This window comes from Charadrius vociferus, unplaced genomic scaffold (genome assembly GCF_000708025.1).
Source record: "Charadrius vociferus isolate BGI_N301 unplaced genomic scaffold, ASM70802v2 scaffold610, whole genome shotgun sequence".
Taxonomy (NCBI): Eukaryota; Metazoa; Chordata; class Aves; order Charadriiformes; family Charadriidae; genus Charadrius; species Charadrius vociferus.
The window spans coordinates 1,355,969-1,373,137 of record NW_009646437.1 but is presented as its reverse complement, the minus strand read 5'-3'; positions in this window follow the sequence as shown (position 1 = coordinate 1,373,137).

Here is a 17,169-nt window from a genome sequence, read left to right as displayed (position 1 = left end):
CGCCGCGTCTAGTTTCTGCCCGGCGCCCCGGGCGCGTTTTCGGTGGGGATAATGTCGGGGCAGGGGCCCGCTCCGCGCCCGGCGGGGTCAGAGCTGACTGCGCCAGCGCCGCTCGTCCCCCCGCCGCCAGCTTTGAGAGGAAAACCTGCCGGGGGGGCGGCTATTAAAATTCGGTTGCGCTCTGAAGAAATAAAGTTTTAGAGGAGCAGTATACCCCCGGGAGGCGTAAATTCACCTGCCCCGTAGGAAGAGGGACTCGCCCCCGGGCAGAGCGCTCCCTCCCGGGGAGCCCCGGGCTCTCCCTAAGGGCAGCAGCGCTGAAATTAATCCTGTGGGGAGGGAGCCGCAGGCGGATGGGCCACTGCTCAGAGACAGCGGCAATAACACACCCATTCATTTATTTGTTAAGAGAATCTTAAAAATGACAGCAAATACTTTATATCCACCCAGCTCCTCAGCGCGCACCGGCGACTGAATCACCGAAATCCATGACAGCTGCTTCGTTCCGTGGAAATCAAGCTACAAAGAAGAGGGCCAGGACTCCTTTATCAATCAATTATAAGCACAGTCTTTCAAGACAGCTACAGAGAGAGGTGCGAGGAGGGGGTGTGGGGAGAATAACCAGCAATAGCTCTCATTTTCATTCTTCGGCTCTGAGAAGTGACAGAGCTCGTCCTCCACACAAGAAATATTTGTCCACCATGTCTCCCCTGCATGCAGCAAAAACAATAAATGAAAGTGCATTTTTAATGCCAGTTGTGGCCAAAAGACTGAAGTACTGACTAACAGCGATTGTTAGAAAACATGCTCCAGTTGGCACAAAACAGTGGTTGGATGAACTGTCATGTTTTGACAATTCATACAAGGGGCCTCTTGCATGAAGTCTGAGAGATCTCTAGAGAAAATGAATACTTGAGAGACAGGGAGAAAAGACATTTGTTGTCCTACTGTATGTTACTTTATTATTGAAAAAATGTTGAGCTGTCATTGGCATATTGTCTACAGATGAAAGAGGCTATAAGGAAAAGAATAACTTGAAAGAAAGTAAAAATTTCTCACTAATAAGATTTTTTCTTTTTTCTTGCTTAGCACACCCTTCAGTTCAGCGAGGCAGATGCTGCTTTTCCTGTGATTTTCCTCCCCCTGGATTTCAGCACCATTGCACATGGCAAAAATACCATCTAATTGTTAAACAAGAATTCTTGCATATGTATATGGGGTCACAGCATCTGCTATTTTATACGGAACAATTCTATTAATCTGGTGTGAATAACTGCTGTTAATTGAAGCCTTGCCCTATTATATTCGTAACACTATTTCCAAAACTATGTAAGAGTTCTTCTAAGATTGCAAAAAGGATGTGTTTGAATTAAAGTAGTACATCACTTTTGCAATATCTTTACTAAGAGAGCATTGATTCATTTTTCCTCTGGGACAAAGTATTATTCTTCTCATTCCTCGCCTGACTTTACCTCACCTTCCAAACAGGAACTTGTAACAATTAGTTCATATCCATGTCATGCTGAGCCAAGTATCATGATAGCTGTGTCATTCTGAAGACATCAGTATTAGTCTAATTTGTTGTAGATTTATAAAACAAGTAGTCATAGGAACCTAACTGTAACACAAATTCATCTGGCTGGTGCCCTCTTTCTCTCCCTTGTGTTTTTCTTCCCTTTTGTTTGATGTTCAGATTCATTGAGTTTCATGTCAGCAGTATCTAGCTGGTATCCAACTCACATGAATGAAATCGTATTTTGAATGCAAGCGCATGAGTACTTGAATTCAGCAAGTTGCACACAACCTACCAGAGAAAAAAATTAATCATCTGACACCTCTCTGAGCAACTGCCGTGCCACTGAGCATCAAATGCACAGTGAGAATGACCCCAAATTATTCCACAGTAAAATTAGTCCAACGTTTTTTTTGGTGGGTTTTTTTTTTTTTTAGCAAACCCAATTCAGGAAATTGTGAACTCATCACAGACAACGTTCCATTACAAAGTGGTAAAAAAAAACCCAACAACCCTGTCAAATTAGTTTTCTGCAGACATAGAGCTAAGTGAAATTATTAATAAGTTGTTAATAGAGGCCATCCTTTGGATTATGCTTTTAGTACCTATTAAAGATGAGAATGATTATGCACTCTTGAAGGTATGTGCTCCTCCTCTGCTGAACTCACCTTTTGTAGACTTTTGTAAGCACACTAGTCATTTGGTAGCCAAATCTGCTATTTCCCCCTGAGTTTTAGCCCCAGTTAAATTTGGAATCCAAAACACTACTATTTCCCAAACTTGGGGGGGGGGCAAAAAAAATCTGTAAACTATGTTGCAAAAGTCTGATAGCCTGAGAGGGGTACTTCTGTATTTTGCACAAAGCTGGTTCAGAACAGCCAAGGAGTTCAGCTGCTAGTGGGGGACCTGGCAAAGAGACAGACAGCACGGCGGCATAAGAGCAAACCCCATCTCCTGTTTCCCAAACAGTCAGACATGGCAACCCTTATGCCTATTACTCTCATGAAACACGTTCTTCTTTCAAAACAGAATTTAGATGGGCTAAATTGCATTTGATTATTTTTTTTCCCCCCAGTCAGTAGCGGTTGCCACCATACCCTGCCAGGGTTGTGCTCCAGGTTCAGTGTTGTTGGCTGGCCTGGAGGGATGTAGAGGATGGGGCAGAGAGGGGTGTATTAACTGCATGAAGGCTTCCAGTCCTTAAGGGGCACCTGACGTCTGGAACCCCTGTTACAGAAGCTTAATGGATTTTATGCAGTGGACAATTGATTTCTTATACAATACCTATACAGAAGAGAAAATTAATATTCAACCAACCAGGACAAGAAATGAAATATGTGGCTGGGTGCAGTTAATCATGTAAGCCTCAGGACGGAGTTCCATCAGTGCTGCAAATGGGAGATTAATACGCTACCATAAGTCCACATATGCAGAAGGCATTAAAAGTTTGTTCTAGCCACATGAAATAGTCTGAGTGTACTTCAAAAGAAAACACAAAAATATGGAGATTTCAAGACTCCTCCTATCCTGCAGCCTGAATTACCAGATAATTTTGATTTCATCTGTTTTTTTTGAAGTCTTTATTTTCTGAAAGGCAGGTGGATTTTGCACCTCTCTGAGATGGTAGATGATTAATCAATGCTTGGATGGAGACAAACCTAGAAACCTCTAGACAAGATAGGAGAAAGTCTTATGAATGCATCACTCCAAGTATCCTGTTGTGCCAGTGATTATCTCTTGGGATTGCTGCATATAGTTTCAAAGGTATCATCAAGCACTGCTCCTGCCAGAACTACTAGAAGCAGTCCATCACAATTTTTAATACTGAGCATAGAAGCAGGGAACTTAGTTTGGCAGAGGAAGAGGGACCCTACATTTAAATTTACTCAGCCTTTCAATCAAAGAGATATCTTCAATAGTGGAACATGGGAAAAAAGTAATGAAGACAACTAATATTGCCCCACTCCAGCACTGTCAGCCTGTTAATCAGACGGGTTCTATCAGATGATTAGGCAAACAAAGTTTTGATAGACGTTTTATAGAGCATTCTGTAATCTTAATCACGCTGGGAGCAGTGAGGAAAGCTTCTGACACTCTAGTAGTAAAGGACTGCTGGGTTTTACTTCTGCTAATGATTTATTATGTGATTTTGGATTAACCACTTAATCAGAAGGCAGGGGTGGTCCTGAGACAAGGTTACTCGCCTAGAACCTGGATGGTTTAACTGTCTTCTGCCTTCCTCTGCTGAGTCCCTGTGTGACCTTCACAGAGCTGCTGAGATCCAGAGCCAATCATCAGCTGCTGAAAGGCACTGTCCGTCCCTGTCATGCTCACAGCTGTTCTGGAGAGAAATCTAGATCCCTGGAGAGTTTACTAATAAACATCCATGTGCATATAAGGTGCAGGTATGCAGAAGAATAGAGAGGAGTTTTAAGAATTGCCCTCTTAGGCTTGGGCTATTCTTAAAGGCGCTACTCCACGTACCCACACATACTGTACGCTGGGGATCTGAAGCGGCAGGAGGCATGTCCGCAGAGTGATGCTATGGGGTGTTCCAGTCTGAAATGCCTGACTTTGAGGGCCACTGCTACCCCTTTAATTTAAAGGAGGTTCTGCCAACTTTTGGAAATGTTAAAGAAAAAACCAAATTACTCCTGCCCCTCTTCAAGATTCTCCAGTAGTTTCAAGGTACATGTCCTGAATTACACTCACTGAGGGACAAAACAGTTTAGACTTGTCCTGAGTGAAGATTGTATTTTGTGTAACACCTCATCAAACTCTTGCCTTTCCTTGCAAAACAGATGGTTGGAATATGGTAGAATTTGGTCTTGTGCAACCAGCTAAAATCATAATAAATCATTTCTGCTTAGATGCAGTACATTTATCTCCATGTGATGCTGTCAGATGGAATCAATGCTTTTAGGTTTTAAGAACAAAGCCTTCTCTTGGAATGGTATTACTGAGAAACTCACAGAGTTTAGGAAGAAGTAATAAAGGATAAATTAAAAATCATCCTTGCAACTTCTGAGAAAGCCAAGTGAGGGAAAAAAGATTGTACTACTGTCCCTTCCAAAATGAAATTGGTGTGTCCTCATCGTTCAAGCAGATACAACAGCTAGGAGCAGATATTGTATGCCAGTGGAAAGAATATATATTGCACACATAAAAGGCTGCAACATAAATTTGAAGAAATATGGGACTCCTTCATATAGGTAGGTCAAACTTTTCCCTCAAGCAGATAATTACAGGCTTGGGGTGAGTAAATCTTATTAGCCTCTCAGCACCTTATCTCCCCTCATAGAGACTGGTAGTAGATATATAGTAGATACATTCTACTTCAGTCACTTTCTGGATTGCATATTACATATTGCCTTATGCAGTCTGGTCCTAACTACGACCATAGTATTTCACAGTGGAATGGCTATGGTTTGTCAGTAAATAGGTCATACCAGAGAACAGGGAAAAAATAAGTTGGGTACACAGCTCTTCTCTTTATAGCATCACTGGATTCTAACACAGCACCCTAATATTACAGTCTGGGACCTTGTTTTTGAGGGAGCAGGGCAGGTGGGGCCAGCCAAGGTCACCAGGCACCTCCACGGAGATGGTGATGGGCCAAGGCCACGTTGGGACATCAGCCTGACCCCAGGCTGGGCTGAAATGTGGCTCCTAGGCCCAGGGGCAGGGGTGGCTGGTAATGGACAGTAGGGCTTATTGGGGCTCTCAGGGGCTGACAGTATGGATATTTTATCATGAATCAATTTGACTTGTGTTGTTTTGCTCCAGTATTATACCAATATCCTTAGGCAGTTAGTTACAGCCTCTTGAGGTTATAAATATAACATATAAATGCTACTCACTGTGTCGTCCTCTATGGGAGAAGAAAGGGGACGTATCTCTCATGACCCAGGTCAAGTTCCAAGCAGAGTAACCAGGAGGAAGAGGAGGACTGCTTGCTGGGAGATCGAAAGTGCTCAGACCTTTCACTAAAAAAAAAAAAAAAAAAAAAAAGAAAAAGAAACATTATGTATGCTGTAGCTGTTCATATACTACACATCAAGCAGAAAGATCTTAAACAGCTTTCTAGACCATATGTAATAAGCACCTATATTCAATTACTTCTTGGTCAGTTCTTCCTTCCTAATACGTGTGCGCAGAGGGAGACAGGAGATAAATTGCTTTACATAGCCAAATTATCATCACCTAGAAAAACTGTTAACTTTAATCTCACACTGATTCTAAGTTCTCTTTGACCTTTCAGACCCTCAATTTGTTGTTTTAAAGTTTTGTTAGCATGTGGAGATCCCATACATGGAACAGGCAAACGTGCACCCAGCTCCTGCTCAACAACCCAATGCATCTCAAAGATGCTTTTGGGAATTAGAATACTACAGTGACCCAGAACAGGTGAGGATCCGTACAAACCGGCAGTAACTCTGCGAGACAAACAATGATATTAGAGGTTCAATGAGAAACAGTATCTGAAATAACGCATTGACATGAGCAAAGCAGAACTCCGTAAGCTTTGAAAGCACAGATTTTCCCTGTGAATGTTTCAGTTGGATTTTCTGAAGATGACAGGATCTTGAGCATTCTCATCTCATTTTTTGAGGTCTTCACGGGAAAGATAGGATTTAACTTTGTAGAAATACAGGCAGGCAAAACGTGTGTTCAGAAGGTTTGTTTGATGGAACAAAAGAAACCTCTGGATTGCTGATATGTTCTGATTTCTCAGAGAAGCCCTAAAGAATTTGTTGTTAAGAAAGAAAATAAAAAGTACATTTTATTGTTCTATTAAATAATAATTTTGTCAAGAATACTACAGTTGCTTACTTGAATTCTTTTAGTTTAGGTGCAACGCTAAGCTTTGCTGTAATAACAGCAAAACAATTTGATAATACCTCCCCACAAAAGTTTGGTAAAACTTTCTCTAACAAGAGGAATTAACTAACTTAGAGTAATAATTAATTCAGAGTGCTGAAGAACTGTCCTCTTGAATGGATAAGTAGTAACGGATAATAAAAGACACATTTAAGAGGATAATAGTAAACACGGTAAATGGCTGAAGCCTTGGGGAAAACACTGCTTTGATTCTGTTAAAGCTCTGCTTAGCCCCACTTCCGCTGAAGAAAAACTTGAAAATTTCAGAGGGACTTGGCAGAAGCTTACATACGAAGTGTTAGTTGTGCCCTATCTCGTTCTCAGTGCAATCTCACTTTTAGCACACTCCTGTAACCGAGTAATGATAGCGAAACCAAGAGAAAAATAACCATTGTGCAAGAGCTCTAACTCTTGCTCACTGCTTAGAGCAATAATCTTCAAGATACGAACGGACTTCACGCTGTATTGTAAGCCATTCTTGAGTGGAAAAAATTTAATATCCCTAATGACTCAATTAAAACTGGTGTCTAAGCTAAGTTACGGTACAATAACTAAATATCCCCTAGTGTTGTCTGGAATGTAGCGACACAGAAGATCAGGCCAGTGATTTATGAGGGTAGGTATCAAACCTAGTGTCCCGCCTTCAACTGTGAATGATGAAGTGACAAGTAACTATGAAATAACCTTTATATTGGCTTTTCCTTCCTAACATCAAGACATAGCTGACACGTCTTTCAGTAGCCCCTGATATGGCTGGTTGTGGCAAATGATGCCAGGTTTTAGCAACTGTTGCAACTACTGTACTAAAAGCAGATTTTTTCCTACAAACGTGCTTCACTTTGATGCCAATATAAAATAATAAATAAAAGAAGAATATTAATAAAAAATGAGCTCCTGAAATAAGCTGTGTTTAAAAGCAGTGTGTGTTTTGCCTGATGTGAGATGTCTGACCAGCATCAGTATCCCTGTTACATACCTCTGTACCCAGTGACTCTCCAAAATGGGGAATGATTTAGTATCCTAAACACAGATCACAGGCCTCTCACCCACAAGAACTCTGGGGCCTCTTTATCCCTAACAGACCCAAATGAATGTAGATGTCATGCATTTTGTACTGATAGAGAGCCAAGGCTTGGGGTCACAATCCTGTGAAAATTTCACACAAACCTGAAAAACTGACCTGCTCCCCATCTCTGTTCCCCTGGCAAAATCATCTGAGAGAAAGTCACCGAGGTGCATTTCTCTCCTGAATGCTGCAGCCACAGAACTCAGAATTAAATCGCTGCTACTACCCTGACCAGCCCAAGCTGGGAATGAGTAACACAACAATCAGCTGCAGTACCCCAAATTCCTGGCACTCCTCACCTTCAGAAAAATGCCTCTGACAACTGTGATGCACTACACGTTGCATTCTTCAGAAATCATGCCTACCTTCAGCCTCAGTTAAGTGGCAGTGTTCCCTCTGTCACCAATGTATGCAGTAAATTGAGATAACAAATACAGTTGAACATCTGAACACAGAAGACAGGGCAGTCCAGGCACCCGAACCTCCCCTTGATCAGCAGTAAGAGGTGCATAAGAGATAACATAAAAAAATGACAGTATTCTCTCTTTTTAAAGAACGGAATGGATTCTGTTCAATTCATTTTAACCTAAGAACTCCTTTTTCTCATATTCTTCAGGATTAATTTTGGAACTTCATCTCAAATGATCTTCTTGGGCTATTGAACTTGAAGACAAGAAGATTGTATCAGAAGTTATGAATCTTTCCCAATTAAGTTATCTTCAGAGAAAGATGCTGGGTAAAAGGTTTTTTGTGTAGCCAAGAGGCTACTCTTCACAGTGAGGAATGATTTGATTTCAGAGTGAGCTATAGGTTAGGAAAAGGAGAGGCCTTTCCTCTTCCACCTCCAGGGCATTTTACGTCCAGAAAGGTAATTACAGAAGACTGTATCAGCTAAACAAATGCTTCTTCTGCAGCGAGGGTAATGCACACATAGACCACACTGTAGCCATTTTACTAAAGTTTTTTTTCCCCTCTCCAAAACAATTCATATTGAAGCCAAAAAGCACTAAGAAAATTTTGTCTCTTTCTTTTTAGATATGCTAAACTCCCATTCCAGTTGTTTGTACCAGGGTGCTCTGTCACTTGTCAACAGTAACCCTAACCTTTAAAAAAAAATTAATGGATTAGCAACTGGAAGCTGACAGCTCCATTTTTACTAGCCAGAAGTATATCAAGGCACAACAGAGGTTTCTTTGATATTCCTGCCTAAAGGAATATCCAGGGCCAAATCATGACCAAAGGTACTCCATCACAGCTGGAAACGTGCACCTGAAAGAACATTTGACATTTCTGTTCTTCCACTTGTGCAAAGGAATCTCCTTAGGGGATGTGAAATTCATTCAGCTCACTAAGAGTTTTGGTAAAAAAAATAGAAAATGGTTCATGTGTACTGAAGTCAAGCCTCAAGGCCACAAATTCATTAAATAAAATATTTATGTATTATTTTAATGAAAAATACCTCTTTAATAGAATAACCCTGCATCTTCACATATAAATGGGACAACAAGAAAATCTTTCTACTTGGGTCATTTTGAAACAAACAGGATTTTTGAAACAAACAGGATTTCCTCCCTTTTTCCACCTTTCTGGAAGAAGGTGGAAACTACAATTAACACATGTAGTTTTCTGAAGTTCCATGCAGTGAAGAAATGTAATTGAATTTTTATCAAAACACCCATACCTTTTTTAACCAAAAGGTGCACCTACATGTAACCAAATATTGCTTATTACTACCTTTGGAAGTTGCTTCATTACTCAATGGATAACCTTTCTCACTTTGCTGAGCTGTATTATTCCCAGTTTCTCAGTGGCAAATCTGAGGTGACAAACCTGCATGTACCTGTCCTCTAGATTTCAGGGATGCAAGAGATGTGTAAGTTAATAACTGAGATCAACATGTACTTTCAGCTACATCTATGTCTGGAAAAATATCTCAAAATATTTGTTTGCGTGGAAATCAGAAATCAACATTAGTAGTATTTGTGGCTCTGGTTTATAACAGCAATCAATACAGTAGTTATTAGCAAATATTACAATGATGCGTTTAGAAACGGCCTCCATTAAGATCTGGATTTTCCAGTCTCTGCAGAAGCCTGACATCTCAGAAAACATTATCCCAGTTCTAAGTAAAAGGTAGCAATTTTCCACAAAAAGGATATTACACAGTTATCTTTTCCCCTATTAAAAAAACAAAAAGGCCAAATCTACTCGGGATGAAGCCAACTTAATTTCATTAAAACAAACAAACAAATCTTACAGGCAGCTGACTGCCTGAGGTCTGGAAACCTCTGCAGGCTTCTATGAACCCGAGCCAGGCCAAGGACATTCTGGGAAGAGGCAGATCCAACACTGCGGGGCCCGGAAGCCCAACACCTCCATCTTGCAAAAGAGCTCGCAGGAACCTGGCATTTACAAAACCCTGGCTGGCTACGACAAGCAAGATATATTCAGGCTTGCCTCTGTCTAGCTGAGAGTGTACGCCCCAGAGGTCCTTGTAAAGGATTCCTGAGCTCCTGGCTCCACAAAAGTTCTTGCTTTCAATTTTCGGGGGGTAAAGGGATGCAATGAAGAGAAAAAAGATTGCCTGAGAATTCCCTATAAGCTCTTAAATTCGCGACTGATCCTCACAATCACAGTAACAGTACTCATACAGCCTCCTAGAAACTTTCGTTTTTCCCCTCTTCCCCTCTACAAACATACTCAGTCATCCATGAAAGTGCAAAGAATACATTACATCAAGGTGACCAAGCAGCACCAAAAACAACAAACAGCCCGAGTAAACGCTTTGTGAATAATCCATAGACTCAACTATGCTCATACAAATCACTGTCTAAATGACATTCAGAAGCAAAATTCAAAGCCTGTTTACAGTCAAGCCAGAGAATGAGGCAAAGGGCAAGCTCGTTCCACACAGTTTCTTGCTCTGAATAGCCGGTGAGCTTTACTTACACTAATGGGTGGATGTACTCCAGGGTTTCTTTTTACAAACCTTTTCTAAAGTACAAAAATGTTCGCTGACAGTCTGTCAAGTTTATCTTTTTCAGTTGGAAAATATATTTAATAATGCATTATGTTACAATGATTTTATGTCATATTGAAAGCCTGACGAGTGCAAATAAACGATAGTATGTGTGTCACCGAACCTGTGCTGGATTGCTGTGGAGAAGAAATTTGCATTCAGTGGGCTGCAGCAGACCTGTGGATAGTGGATTCAGTCAGACGTGCTGCATGAGGCATAGAAGTGATCAACAACACTGACTGGCAGATGCTTGATGAGTAAATTTGGGAATAGCACACACTTCCTGTACATGAAGCATGTGTCACTAATAAAACTGTATTTAACTCAACAACTGTTTTATCCTTCTGGCCCTGACAACTTTTTTTTTTTTGTCTTTGTAAGGCTTATTTAAAATTTTCTTTTAACCCCTTTCTGTTAGCAACGTATTTTTTTCCTGTCTCCTTTTCACAGGGAATATTAACTTTTGATGAAAAAAAAAAAAACAAATGCCTCAGAACTGCCCAATCAGCAAAAAGGTGCTCCACGGCCCCATTCTTTTCCACCCACTAAGCAGCCCCTCTACATACCCACATCCTGTGGACACTTATTGATGCAAGGAGAGTCTGTGCTAAACGTGGGAGATGTGGTCTGATCAGCAGACCTTGGCTCTGGAAGAAGAGGAGCATGAAACACCCAAATTACAATTCCACAAAAGCATTGTGAAAGGGAAATATTAACAAAGTATCACGTGTTGCTGCTCATTACAGGGAAAAAAAACAATCTACATTTTAGTGTTAAAAACGCAGGGGGAAACTATTGTTTTCCTTGCTACTTTCTGTGAATTCTTATTATTATTTGCATGTATATTGTAAAATCTAAGAAGCTTTTAATTTCTACTTTGAAAGCAAGTGGCACGCAAAGAGCATTTAAGAAAAAAAAACAATTTAAATGACCAAGCTTATATTCTACCCAGCTCAACTAACATAGTTTAAAAATACACTGCCATCTAGAGCATACATCTCAGATGCTCTGCAGCTGCTGAAGACCTGCCCAGTAAGACACCACAAAAGGGAAATTAATCACTGATAAAGAGCTCAGGGTCTCAATTACAGACCAGACTAGGAATGGCTTGAAGTTGTTACTTGTCCACGTGCGTACAAGAAACCTTTAAATTATCCAACAGTAGACTGATCTTTGCCGTAATAATCTTTTACAGCACAATTCAGCACCTCTGTGGGCAACACCGAGAAAACAAAGGACTGAATGTTAGTGACTGAACTGCTCTCAACTCTGGTTTATCCCCTCAAAAGCTGAGGCTGCTGACAGGACTGCATCAAGGGAAGCTCTTCTGCTTATCTAGCCTGCAGCTTTGCTAAACAAAGGGGAAAAGTCCTTTAGCAGCAAAGCTCCACGTACAAACACATATTCAGAATTTTGGATGCTTGTGCATTGTATCAGCTTTTAGGTATTTTAGGATCACAACTGGAAAAGGAGCATTGGGGTGGTGAATTGCAGGGCTGTGATATTTCAACACAGGGCAATACTTGTCTTTGGACTGAATTACTGACCAGTGAAAATCAGAAGCCATTATGTCCAGCTGTTTCCTGCAGCACGGACAGACCTCCAGGCACTGCAGACAGCAGGAAAGTGCAAGATAAAGTCTGTACAACCGGTAACTTTTCTGCTAAGGTACACTAAAGTACTTCAGGTTGCAGATATTCTGAATTTTTTCTGTATGCGTAAAAATGAAGTGATCCTTCCACTGTTGTCTGGAGTATTTGTCTACTGTAGCTTAGAAAAACCTCCAAAAAAACCAGCTGAGGTGCAGTATTAATGTTGGGTCCATGTGTGTCAACATTAGAGAGTTCCTCCATTCGCAGTCATCGGGAGCCCCTCCAGTGCTTGCTGGACCGGCCTCTAGAAGGAATCTCCATTACAATGCTCCTTGTCCAAAGGATTTCAGATCAGCTGCTTACCAGTATGATTGCTATACCAGTATGATTCTCATCTGTCACAACTGAGGTCCCAATCCCACATATTCTCAGTTTGTGTGTCTCAGATTACTCCTTTACATGTATTTCACCTTAGTCTGTACCCAGTTAACATAACCTCTAGAAGCATAGTGGCCAGGCTTTCAAGGAAAAAAAACAGCAGTTGTTTTCACAGAGTTTTAACAATTCATTACAGATACTGACTTCAAACCATATAGTGCCTTTATCTTGGATTTCTGCATAGCTACTTCCATATTTAACACATGTACCCAGTTGGAGTCTCTCGTCAGATTTGCACACTTCCTATATTGTTTTAAGTAGTGTGATTAAGGAAAAAAAAAAAAAAGAAACAAACCCAGAAACAACCTCCTGCTCTTTATACATTTAAAACCCTCTTTTGTACTATATTGACTGTGTACTAAACCAGAATGCATATACAAACTTACACCTCTAAGCAGTTACCACTAACACAGCTGCAGATATTTAGATACTCAGTGGTCCGCAGTCCCTGCAAATATTAATACAAGCTCACGTCTTTGCTCAACATCTGCCTTTTTATCTGTCTCTTGTTTTCAAGGGGTGGCATTCAATGCTCGCTTAGTTTTGTCTCCCTGTTTCTTAAGTTTCGGTGGGCAAAGTCACACGCAAAAATTCCTTGACCATATAAATGTCAGGGGAATGAGTATTTGAAGGTTTCGGTGCAGACCTGAATCTGCGTGGTCTGCAGGAGGCTCCTCACCCTCAGAGCAGGCAGCCTGCATTTCCTTTTAAAGCCTTATCAGGGGGAAAATGGTGGTAACTCACTTCTCCTCCCACATTTTCATACCCCTTCAGTACCTCTGGCTCTGGGGGTGCACGTAACAAAGTTTAGGGAACATTTTTTGCTTTCGTATATAGCAACTCAATGTCCCCCTTCCCACTCGAATCCATCTACAGTCACACGTGACCTGAGCATTTAAAACCCTCTTGCACTGCACTGCAGCACTGAGCTTGGATGGCTGTGGAAAGGAAAAAAGGTGCATTTTCACACACCTATTTCACATCCGAAGGAAGAACAAACTTTCTTCCTGTGATTTCTAATACAGACACAAGACATTTCAAAAGGTCCCAGTTCAGCCTGACTTCATTTGGGAAGTGTCTTTACTTCACTGCAGCTGATTTATCCAGGTTTCCCTGGGAACTCACATTACCTGTATCCCATACTACTGCTACATTTACCCCTTTCTTCAACAGTGCTCTATGAAAAAGCTTTTTGTACACGTGCACCGTCCTTCCTCCTCAAAGAGCATGGGGCAATGGCCAAAACAGTCACTTATGCACCACCTGGCATAAGCCCACCTCAGGAGCAAGCCGGCCTCGTTCCACTGTCTGGAACCATTCAATAATCACAGCTGCAAACGGTGGCCAGTAAATACTGGTTATTTGGAAGAAAGCAATAGCAGTGGCATAAGTCAGCCTTATTTTTCCTCATTACTATTATTATTACTATTATTGCTTCTGTGAAAGGAGGGAAATTCTATGTTTATTGCACAAGCGCATGTGAAAGATAATGTTGGCAGAAGGCTCAATAATGGTCTGACATACAGAAATACAAATCTAGGTGGTTTTTTAAAAATCAGACATCCCTACCCCTTCACATTTAAAACAGGCCACAAGCAAAGGAAATAAAATACAGGAACTTCAAGTAAAAATTGGAGAAATACAGGAACTTCAGGTAAAAATTGGAGAATCCCCATACAAAAGAGGCAGAAATCCTGAAGTGATGTCTCCCATAGAAAACGCACCTCGACTGCACCACACAGACAGAGGGAACACCTTTAAAAAGGTCACTGCAGCTCCAGAGGCTTTGTCCAGCTTTAATACATGGTATAATTCTGAAACCTTGCAACCCAAAGATGGCATTTTAGAAGAAGAAACTTAAAATATGCCTGCCATATCAAAACATAAAGTGAACACCCTGAGGAATTATACGAAGCCCTACATATGTACAACAGACACAAACTGTGAAGCAGTGACAGTTATGAATTTCCAGCATTTATTTGCTGCATTAGGCATTTCTGTTAAGATACAGTGTTGCAGAACAACAACATAGGTGCAGGGTGTTTTGGTACCAGAGAAAATACTAGACATTTGTTATTGGTAGGCAAGCTGCATTATTTCTAGAAATAGCAAAAGGGTGCGATGACTGTTTCAATCTAAAACACAGCTGTCTTGGCACTAACAATAAAAACTACTTCATATTCCCTTTACTGGGAAAGATGCCAATGTGCTTATATTGTCTGTTTTCACTGCAACATTTAATTTTGCTTAAGGTAAAGGACAGCATCTCTGACTACAACGGTGGGGTATTTAGATGCAAAAGCACTTCTCAAGGAAGTTCTGCAAGCGCTACCAAAATGAAGGCACAAAGCACCTGGGCGAGGCACGAGAAACTCCTGTCTTCACCCAGGTAGATACCTCGAAGTTGACTACGAGTAGAGATTGTACCAGGGAAATTACTCGTCATTCTGTTTTTCAGGTGCAAAATAAAAACGAGAAGCAGTATCTCCAGAGATACCCTGATTTTTTTAGGTTGGTGTTTTCTGGTTGGGGGGTGGAGGGGAGTGTTGTGGGGTTTTGTTGTGGTTTTTTTTTTTACCACTGCAGCACAATTTTGCTCTGTATAGTTGCTTTCCAGAGATCTTAAATGTTAACCAATCCTCGGCATTAATGTAAGAGAAGTGAGTGATGCTGTAAAGCAGCTGTAAAGCTGTAAAGCCACCACTATCCTCTGCTGGATGGCACCAGAGCAGTTCAGTTACGCGATACAAAAGATGGTGCTCCAGCCCAAGGCAGGGCTTTGTGTGGGGGGCAGGATGGCCCAGGTCACCTCTGCTGATGCAAACCATGCTGGTGTGAACTCCTATTTGGCCTTGTATTTGGCTTCTGGTATAAAGACGACCATCCAAATACTCAGTGAGACACAGTCTAAGATGAGTAGGAAGAGGCAGGTTATCATCATCTGCCTATCACAGAAAAGAGGACTGTTTTCTCTGTTACGTATTCCTATGTACTACTACAGCCTTCCTCTGATGTGACAAAACTGTTGAGAAGGGCTGGGCTGAAAAAGCTGGCCCACAGGGAGCTGAAACATAAGAACCTGTAAAACAACTAGTAGAAGACATGAACCACATGGAAAAAAAATCAACATGATGGATTTGTTGCAGAATTATGTACATCTTATGCATAAGGGTACCAAGAAACCACAGGATTAAATGACCTGCTCTAATTCATATCGCAAAATGGAAACAAAGTTTAGAAATAAAAACAACCTTTACTGGTTCCTTCACCCCAGAGGTCCCCACTTCTGGTAGTCCAGCCCTGTCTCTGCCAAATGACTTCACTCTATCTTGTGAAATTCTGCACATCTGGAGCTGAGCCAGTGCGTGAATAGGGCTTTAATCTACACGAAAATAAAACAAAATAGCCTTGCAGTAATATCTAGAAGAACAGTAAGATATTTTATATTGTTTTTTGTTTTTCATTTTCCCCCGAGTTTACGTCTACCTAAATCCTTTCCTCCAAAAGAGAAATAACTTCACTTCTCTTCCCCCCCCCGAACCTGGACTGTTCAAAAAGAATTTCCCAAAGTGATTACCGAAAGGCTTGTAAGAGAAATGATTACAAATGGCTGAGTTAACTGCGCCGGACGGCCTCATCAGTCATCATAATGCAGTCTCAGCACCAGACTCATCAGGACAGGCAACTTGTCATGACAGATGACACCTCTTCAAGAAGCCTTCCTCCCATGGCTTTTCTGTAAGAAAGTCCTTCTGGGATAAGGTGCTTGCAAATAGTGGTCCTTAAAAATAATCAAGGAGGAATCATCACCAGCTGCCTTCAGTGGGCTGCTTCAGTGTTGGGGCTTTTTTTTTGTTTTTTAACTTTACCTTTAGTCTCCGAGTGTGGAATGTTTTATCTTCATGCACATCTTGAAATCAAAGTACTTTCAGCAGTTGCTCTAAAGGTGAATTTATTTAGAGGTGATGATAAGAGCACCAAATTAAGAGAAGGGAGGCCAGAAAAGGCTGAGACAGCACTGCTAGCCTCATGCCACTTTTCCACTGCCAGCCTCAAATGCTGTAAACCAATTTGCAATCTATGCCTCATTTTCCGCATCTAGAAAAGGAGGAGTATACAGACCTCTATTGTAACTCTACTACGGAAACTGGTAAGTTGAATTTTTTTGAGTTATACAGCACCTTCGGTGATAAGCACCACACTAATACCCATTATAAATAAAAGCCAACTCATCATCCCATAGATACTATTTTGTGAATTGGAACTCGAGAGCTAATTCCATTCTCAGCTCTTCTTATCTGCAATGGGATCGAAGATAAATTGTGTAGTTTCTCCTTTTGCCTTGTTTTTTGTGGAAGTAGTGGTGCTCACTGGGCTTAGGACTCCTTGAATAAAAAGCAGTAAATATTTTTATGAAGAAATGTCTACGCAACGTTTTTAAAATATCATTGCCCGTAAATTCTATTGTCCTGCTCCTCACATACAGTTTTTACTATGGCAAGGGTAAAAAGCTTGTTTAAGAAGAACAGTTGGCTTCTTAATGACACACATCTCAGTCAGAGTGAAGAGGCAAACTATTTGCAATGAGCAGTTTGTTTGTGAAATTTGGCACTTGTTGGCTGTTTGCAAATTGTTCATGGACAGACCGCAGTTGATGAAT